Source organism: Oncorhynchus gorbuscha, linkage group LG09 (assembly GCF_021184085.1).
Source record: "Oncorhynchus gorbuscha isolate QuinsamMale2020 ecotype Even-year linkage group LG09, OgorEven_v1.0, whole genome shotgun sequence".
NCBI lineage: Eukaryota > Metazoa > Chordata > Actinopteri > Salmoniformes > Salmonidae > Oncorhynchus > Oncorhynchus gorbuscha.
The window spans coordinates 49,457,429-49,467,187 of record NC_060181.1 but is presented as its reverse complement, the minus strand read 5'-3'; positions in this window follow the sequence as shown (position 1 = coordinate 49,467,187).

The following is a 9,759-nucleotide window of genomic DNA, read 5'->3' as shown; positions in this document are numbered from 1 at the left end:
CACAAGTGTGGTTGCATTCATAAAGTGATTTTGGGGTTTTAAATGCAACGATTCTAAAAACATTAATCGTTGCTTCGTTCCATTCTATCGACTGTTTTTTAACAATTCAGCATGCGACAGGCCAAATGGTGATACACTCAAAGTACAAGATCCAAAATGTTAATAAAAATGTGTTTTACATTTTACTCTAAGTAACTATTGATATGAGTGTGATTCCCCTCCTTCTCAGGGCAAGGTCAAGGTTGGCCAACGTAGTTCAATGTTGGCGGCTGAGAAAGCTGTGTTCACTGCCCATCCCCCACACTCACAAGAGGAGTGTTTCTGCTAGTGCGGCTGCTGTTAGGAAAGAGAGACAGACCGAGAGGGGGTGGGTAACGAATTCGTGTGAGGGTGCATTAGTAGTCTCGTTCTGGCAAATTTTTCCCTCTAAAATTCTGAGCTAATATCAATTTTAGCCCCCAACATGGTTTTGATATTTAGAACATGCTAACATGACCAGATTTGTGTGACTACCTTATTGTTTTGTTTCACTTCCTCATTCATTCTGGCGACCTCATCACATAGTATGCACTCCGCACACGATGACACATCGACACTGGTGAAATGCTACCCCCTCAGTCCTGGCCAAGAGCAGGAGTCTTCCAACCAAAGGATATTAATTGAACGTGGATGCATCATAATGAAACAATGTATCTAAAAGTCATTATTCACACTTCCAAATCATGAAACATGACCAGTCAATCATCAGGTGCCTGCTTCCTGTTAGGGGGGGGGGTAATTGGGTTGTTGCATTTAAGACATATTCTGATCAATGTGAGGCTAATCTACAGTCGCCCCCCCATACACAAACACAGTTGTACAGGGGGCGCTAAGGAAAAAGGCAGTAAGTGCCAGTCAGGAGGCACACTCACATGTATAAACATTCACAACTCAACCTCACATTCTCCCTCATAGCCTGAGAGTGATGATCAGTCCCAGACCATCACATACACACGTAAACAAACACACACATTGTCTGGAGTGTGCTGAGGAAGGAGGTGCCACTCTATGACACATACACACACTAGGGAATGCTCGACAGAAGTGTTACTCTGTTACTGTAGAAAAGGCCCATGGAGTTGTTGGAAGAATCCTTTAATTCATGGCCACTTGCTCAGCTGGGCCAGGGGCGCTTTAATTAGGTCAGGTGGAAATGTTCGACAGATCTCAACTCCGTAAAAGGAGGAAATCGCTATCGCCCGATCTCGCTGCTTTATCTTCATTAACTCCATCTAATCCAGAAGTTCTGTGCGTCCATGAATCCACCGAATCTCTTACCTTTCATCTGAACTATCTGTTGCGATCGGGAGAGTGGGCAATTAGTTATTGTTTATAGTTATTACCGCGGAGCGCGGCTTAGAGAGCACGCTTCAAACCTATTGTGTAATGTTAATGGACAATGATCACGGCCCTACGGATCATCACAGGGCAATTATGCCACCGATATATGGTTAATATGTAATGAAATTGTACATATGAAGACACTTGAAAGGGTGAAATATGAAACGTCATTGTTTGCTGAACTGATCGATTCTGATATCAAACTAATGGGGATTATAGATTGAATAACCAATCACTGTTTATTATTCCTCTCATGATTATGATAAATAGTTAAGAGCTTAAATGACTCAAGGATGATTCCTATTGACTTCTTAATTAACTGGATTGCCGAATTCCCTAATTATGTTAATGACTGATTGTTATGATTTGATCTGGGTTATTATGAATTTGATTGGATACATGTTATTCTGTTTCCTTAGTTATGCAGCACAGACTACTCAGTAAATATACCACTTTATGATTAAAGGAATTCCTGCCTCAGTCTCATCCATTCCTCTGTCACCTGACCCATGTTCACTTTCACTGTTAGTCATCCTACCTGTCCAGCTACCCATACAGATTTCACTAAACTTTCAATGGCACTTCGAGCCGGATAATGACTGAACCAAAGACAGGTGAAAAGGAAATGGAGAAGGAAGAATTGTCTCCACTGGAAGGAAGAAGAGCGGAGGAAAGAGCAGCTGAGGGAAAGGTATTGTAACAAATACAAAAATCCAGGAACTAAGACTAAAGAAACAAAGAAGGCTTCCTCCTCAACCACCAGCAGCACCAGGTTATTTTAAGGATTATGTGGTCGAGTTTCCCACACCAAAGGGCAAAGTGGGGATGGATCAACTGTACGTTTCAGCCATCAACCATTCCCTCAAAGACAAGGACAGGAAACTGCTTTGGGACAGGAATGTGGTCTACAGGAAGAACCTATGGAGGAGGTAACTCCAACCGCACAGGTCGACCAGCTTCCTGAAGCAGGCTCCGCTCACCCCTTAACTAAAGAGAAATTGTCGTGGCACTCTAGACAGAGTGAGAGTTCGACCAGTGGATACCCCTTTGGAAGTGGCCATGGCAGCCGCCATTCACTAGCCCTCAGCGATTCACAGACCGCTGTCATACGAGAGAGGATGAAACTACTAGCGTTGGAGGAAATTGAGTGTCAGATTGAGGAGGAACGACAGGCTGACGAACGATGTCACCTATTGGATGTGCGGGCCCATAGAGCTCTACAGGAACGAGATTCATTGCCAAGGACCTGGCACAGCAGCGACGGCACCGCCGAGCAAGAAGGGAATTGGAGGAGGCACGAATGGTCTCATCCTTCCTGGAGAGGAACGAACAGGGAGTTGACCTGACCACCCTTCCACATGGACCTGACCTGTCTGCCTTTCTTTCCCAATCTGCTCCTCTGGTACAGCATGGCACACAGTCCCCGGAGGCTCCAAGGTCAACAACCAACACGGAGCACGGGGGACAGGCCGCTCCGCCAACACCCTCTATGCCAGTGACACAAGTTAGCATTCCTCCTTCATCTAGACAAAGCATCACTCCTTTGCCTTTCCGCCAATTACCAACCACAGCAAATTGTTCCTCTCGACCATGGCCTGGGCCAGGCCAGTCATCAAACAGGAGATGGGAGGGCTCTCATCCAATTCCGGCTGCCACCAATGGAGGGTCTGGGACAGTAGGGGACAGGCCCAATGAGGCCACAGTGAGCTCATCAGCAGTCCTAGGTTTATCCTTCACGCAACCCGAAGAGGGATCCAACATTATGAAACTGCTAGTAGCCTCAGCCTAAGTACTGGATACTTGGAGGACGAGGAGCAATTCGTATGCATCAATACGCCTGTGTGGAATGTCAGAGATGGCGGGCCGGAGCCACTGTGACCAAAATGGCAGTACCCCCTGCTCACCTGCGCCTCCTCAAACCACCCTTCTGGTCAACAGGAGTAGATTGCTTTGGCCCCTTGACGACCAAGCGAAGTCGTCAAGTAGAAAAGCACTGGGGCATTCTATTCAAGTGTTTGACAACTAGATGTGTCCACCTGGACCTACTGGAGAGTTTAGATACTGAAGCCTTCTTCATGGCCCTGCGGCGGTTTATCTCCCGACGGGGGAAACCCTACAGGATCCTGGCTGACAGGGGCACAAACTTCAAGGCAAGAGAAGCCTTGTTCGAGAAAGCCTTCTAAGCCATGCTTCCAGGATCATCTGACGGACCAAAAAATCTCATTCAAATTTAACCCTCCAGGAGCTCCTCATTTTGGAGGAACTTGGGAGCGAGAGAAATCTGTAAAGACGGCCTTAGAGTCGTCCTGGGGGACCAAACTGTCACTGAAACGGTCTTGTGGACCGTCCTGATAGAGGTGGAAGGGATACTGAACTCCAACCCCTTGGGATATCTCTCTGCAGACATCGCTGACCCCGATCCCGTTACACCGAATATGCTCTTGATGGGAAGCTGAGATGCATCACTTCCTCAAGTCATGTATGCTGATTACCAACCTCGTTGGCAGATGCCGGTTGGCGACACAGCCAGATCTTGGCTGACCATTTCTGGGTCCGAATCATTCGGGATTACCTACCAAGCCTACAACACAGAGGGAAATGGTGGAGAGAAATGGCCAGTCTGGAAACTGGCCAAGACCCTCAGCTGCCTCAAGCCTCCTGGCCGGTGGGCTGTATCACTAATATCATGCCTGGGACCGATGGTCGTGTTAGATCAGTGGAGATCCAGGTAAAGAACCGAACATATATACGGCCAGTTGCCCGACTCATTCCTCTCACTGAGATGACAGAGGACGGGGAGCAATGAGCCTTTTTGAGGAGTGTGGAATTTAACAGTAACCCTTTCACAGACAAGAGCACATCGACAACACACTCTTCATGAATGATGGTACTTTGCCCAGTACTCTAAAACTAAATCTGCCAATGTGCCCTTGAGCAAGGCACTTAACCCTAATCTGTTCCAGGGTTGGCGTACTACTGTGGCTGATCCTGTGTATGTGACAATAAAACATCTTCTAGATTTGTATACCAAACGAGATAAATTACTTCTAAGCTCACTTCGAGGTAAGTAACACTGAAATATGCATGAGAGCATCAGCTGTTCCGGACGACAGTGATCACGCTCTCCGTAGCCGATGTGAGTAAGACCTATAAACAGGTCAACATTCACAAGGCCGCAGGGCCAGATGGATTACCTAGACGTGTACTCCGAGCATGCGCTGACCAACTGGCAAGTGATTTCACTGACATTTTCAACCTGTCCCTGACTGAGTCTGTAATGCCAACATGTTTCCAGCAGACCACCATAGTCCCTGTGTCCAAGAACACTAAGGTAACCTGCCTAAATGATTACCTGACCTGTAGGCTCACATCTGTAGCCATGAAGTGCTTTGAAAGGCTGGCCATGGCTCACATCAACACCATCATCCCAGAAACCCTAGATTCCAATTTGCACACTGCTCCAACATATCCACAGATGATGCAGTCTACATTGCACTCCACACTGCCCTTTCCCACATGGACAAAAGGAACACCTACGTGAGAATGCTATTCATTGACTACAGCTCAGCGTTCAACACCATAGTGCCTTCAAAGCTCATCACTAAGCTAAGGACCTTGGGACTAAACACCTCCCTCTGCAACTGGATCCTGGACTTCCAGACGGACCGCCCCCCAGGTGGTAAGGGTAGGTAACAACACATCCGCCACGCTGATCCTCAACATGGGGGACCCTCGGGGGTGTGTGCTCAGTCCCCTCATGTACTCCCTGTTCACTCATGACTGCATGGCCAGGCACGACTCCAACACCATCATTAAGTTTGCCGATGACACAACAGTGGTAGGCCTATAGGGAGGAGGTCAGAGACCTGACCGTGTGGTACAACGACAACAACCTCTCCCTCAACGTGATCAAGACAAAATAGATGATTGTGGACAACAGGAAAAGGAGAACGCCCCCATTATCATCGACGGGGCTGTAGTGAAGCGGGTTGAGAGCTTCAAGTTCCTTGGCGTCCACATCACCAACAAACTAACATGGTCCGAGCACACCAAGACAGTTGTGAAGAGGGCACGACCAAACAGATTACTGCACCTGTACATAGCCCACCTATAATTTAGCCCAAACAACTACCTCTTTCCCAACTGTATTTAATTAATTTATTTATTTTGCTCCTTTGCACCCCATTATTTTTATTTCTACTTTGCACATTCTTCCATTGCAAAACTACCATTCCAGTGTTTTACTTGCTATATTGTATTTACTTTGCCACCATGGCCTTTTTTGCCTTTTCCTCCCTTCTCACCTCATTTGCTCACATTGTATATAGACTTGTTTATACTGTATTATTGACTGTATGTTTGTTTTACTCCATGTGTAACTCTGTGTCATTTGTATCTGACGAACTGCTTTGCTTTATCTTGGCCAGGTCGCAATTGTAAATGAGAACTTGTTCTCAACTTGCCTACCTGGTTAAATAAAGGTGAAATAAATAAAAATATTTTAAAAAACCTATCCCCCCTCAGGAGACTGAAAAGATTTGGCATGGGTCCTCAGATCCTCAAAAGTTTCTACAGCTGCACCATTGAAAGCATACTGACGGGTTGCATCATGGCAACTGCTCAGCCTCCGACCACAAGGCACTACACAGGGTAGTGCTTACGGCCCAGTACATCACTGGGGCCAATCTTCCTGCCATCCAGGACCTCTATACCAGGCAGTGTCAGAGGAAGGCCAAAAAAATTGTCAAGACTCCAGCCAACCTAGTCAACGACTGTCCTCTCTGCTACCGCACCGCAAGCGGTACGGGAGCGCCAGGTCTAGGTCCAAGAGGCTTCTAAACAGCTTCTACCCCCATGCCATAAGACTCCTACACATCTAATCAAATGGCTAACCAGACTATTTACATTTACGTCATTTAGCAGACGCTCTTATCCAGAGCGACTTACACTGCCCCCCTCCCCTCCGTTACGCTGCTGCTACTCTCTGTTATCATCTTTGCATAGTCACTTTTATAACTCTACCTACATGTACTTATTACCTCGACTAACCGGTTCCCCTGCACATTGACTCTGTACCGGTACCCCCTCTATATAGCCTCACTATTGTTATTTTACTGCTGGTCCTTCATTTTTTGTTACTTTTATTTATCTTTTTGTTGTATTTTTCTAAAAAATCCATTGTTGGTTAAGGGCTTGTAAGTAAGCATTTCACTGTTGTATTCGACGCATGTTACAAATAACATTTGATTTGGTTATAATGGCAGTCGGGATACGGCCTTTCAAGGTACTACAGTCTGCCATAATATTTCCAATGTTAGAAACAACTGTGTCAGCTCCTACATCCCCAATTGATAATAGAAGAGTCATCTATCTAGGAGGTCCATGCTAAATATCAATATTGAACGGGCATTTTTAATATCAGGGAACTATAGCGGAAAAACCTGGAAGGATTTGGACCGTTCACTAAGGACAAACGGTCTCGGAGGAGAGATGGAAAGAATTGTCCCTGTTCTCTCAAAGCCACTATACTGTATATACATAAGGACAGTTGTTTTGGAAGACATGCAGGGCCTTCCCATCCCAGAGAACAGACACAGGGCCAGTTGTGCAGAAACACATTTAATGTGGCTTCCTCACCCCTCCCAACTTAGTTTTTTTTGGCCACCTGTAAAAGCTGGAGTATAATTTCTTAAGGGATCTAGGGAAGGGGATTTGGATACACTGGTGCCATCTCCTGGTCAGAAAGGAACTTAAAAACAAATACAATAGCCTAGATGTCCTATTTATACTGCATTTATTTGGAACAAAAATATAAATGCAACATTTAAAGTGTTGGTTTCATGAGCTGAAATAAATTATCCCAGAATTTTTCCATATTCACAAAAAGCTTATTTCTCTCAAATGTTGTGCACAAATTTGTTTACATCCCTGTTAACATTTCTCCCTTGCCAAGATAATCCACCACTTCACAGGTGTGGCCTATCAAGAAACTGATTAAACAGCATGGTAATTACACGGGAGCTCTTTGTGCTGAGGACAATTAAAGGCCACTCTAAAATGTGCAGTTGTCACAACACAATGCCACAGATGTCTCAAGTTTTGAAGGAGCGTGCAATTGGCATGCTGACTGCAGGAATATCCACCAGAGCTGTTGCCAGATAATTTAATGTACAGTTCTCTACCATAAGCCACCTCCAACATCGTTTTAGAGAATTTGGCAGTACCTTAAACCGGCCTCACAACCGAAGACCAAGTGTAACCACGCCAACCCAGGACCACCATTACGGGGATCGTCTGAGACCAGCCACCCGGAGAGCTGATGCAACTGAGGAGTATTTATGTCTGTAATAAAGCCCCTTCGTGGAGGGGAAAAAAACAAATTCTGATTGGCTAAGCCTGGCTTTCCAGTGAGTGGGCCTGGCTTCCCAGTGGGTGGGCATGGCTCCCAAGTGTGTGGGCAGGCCCACCCATGGCTGCGCCCCTGCCCAGTCACGTGAAATCCATAGATTAGGGCCTAATGGATTTATTTGAATTGACTGATTTCCATATATGAATTGTAAACTCAGTCAAATCTTTGAAATTGTTTGGTTCAGTATACATAATACTGTAAATAAGGTATGTCACATTAGACCAGTTATGCTTGGCCCAGTCTCCTTCACCAGCCATGTTTTTTAATCAAATCAAATTTTATTAGTCACAGGCACCAAATACAACCTTACAGTGAAATGCTTACTTACACACTCTTAACCAAGAATGCAGCTAAGAAAAAGTGTTGAAGAATTTACTAAAATAAACTGAAATTTAAACAAAAAAAACTATTAAGGAGCAACACTAATATAACAGTAGCGAGGCTATATGAAGAGGGCACCGGTACAGAATCAATGTCAATGTGCCGGGGCATCGGTTAATCAAGGTAATATGTACATGTAGGTAAAGTGACTATGCAAGGACAATAAACAGAGTAGCAGCAGCATAAAAATGGGGGCAATGCAAATAGTCAGGGAATCAATTTGATGAGCTTTTCAGGAGTCTTATGACTTGGGGTTAGAAGATGTTAAGAAGCCTTTTGGACCTAGACTTGGCGCTCCGGTACTGCTTTACCGTGCGGTAGCAGAGAGAACAGTCCATGACTAGGGTGGCTAGAGTCTTTGACAATTTTTAGGGCCCTCCTCTGACACCGCCTGGTATAGAGGTCCTGGATGGCAGGAAGTTCGGCCCAAGTGATGTATTGGGCCAAATGCACTACCCTCTAGTGCCTAGCGGTCGGACGGCAAGCAGTTGCCATACTAGGCGGTCATCCAACCAGTCAGAATGCTCTCGATGGTGCAGCTGTATAACTTGAGGATCTGAAGACCCATGCCAAATCTTTTCAGTCTCCTGAGGGGGATTAGGCGTTGTCGTGCCCTCTTCACAACTGACTTGGTGTGTTTGGATCATGATAGTTTGTTGGTGATGTGGACACCAAGGAACTTGACGCTCTCAACATGCTCCACTACAGCCCGCTGATGAGAATGGGGACGTGCAAGTTCCTCCTTTTCCTGTTGTCCACAATCAGCTCCTTTGTCTTGATCAAGTTGAGGGAGAGGTTGTTATCCTGGAACCACACTGCCAGGTCTTTGACCTCCTCCCTATAGGCTGTCTCATCGTTGTCGGTGATCAGGCCTACCACTGTTGTCGTCGGCAAACTTAATGATGGTGCTTGGCCATACAGTCATGGGTCAAGAGGGAGTACAGGAGGAGACTGAGCACCCACCCCTGAGGGGCCCCCATGTTGCGGATCAGAGTGGTGGATGTGTTGTTACCTACCCTTACCACCTGGGGCAGCCCGTCAGGAAGTCCAGGATCCAGTTGCAGAGGGAGGTGTTTAGTTCCAGGGTCCTTACTTAGTGATGAGCTTGGAGGGCACTATGGTTTTGAACGCTGAGCTATAGTCAATGAAAAGCATTATCACGCAGGTGATTCTTTTGTCCAGGTGGGAAAGGGCAGTGTGGAGTGCAATAGAGATTGCATAATGTTGGGGGAGGTATGCAAATTGGACTGGGTCTAGGGTTTCTGGGATAATGGTGTTGTGAGCCATGACCAGCCTTTCAAAGCACTTCATGGCTACAGACGTGAGTGCTACGGGTCGGTAGTCATTCAGGCAGGTTATCTTGGTATTTTTGGGCACAGAGACTATGGTGGTCTGCTTGAAACATGTTGGTATTACAGACTCAATCAGGGACAAGTTGAAAATGTCAGTCAAGACACTTGCCAGTTGATCAGTACACACCAGTTGATCTGTCTGGCCCTGCGGTCTTGTGAATGTTGACCTGTATAAAGGTATTACATCGGCTACAGAGTGTGATCACACAGTCATCCGGAACAGCTAATGCTCTCATG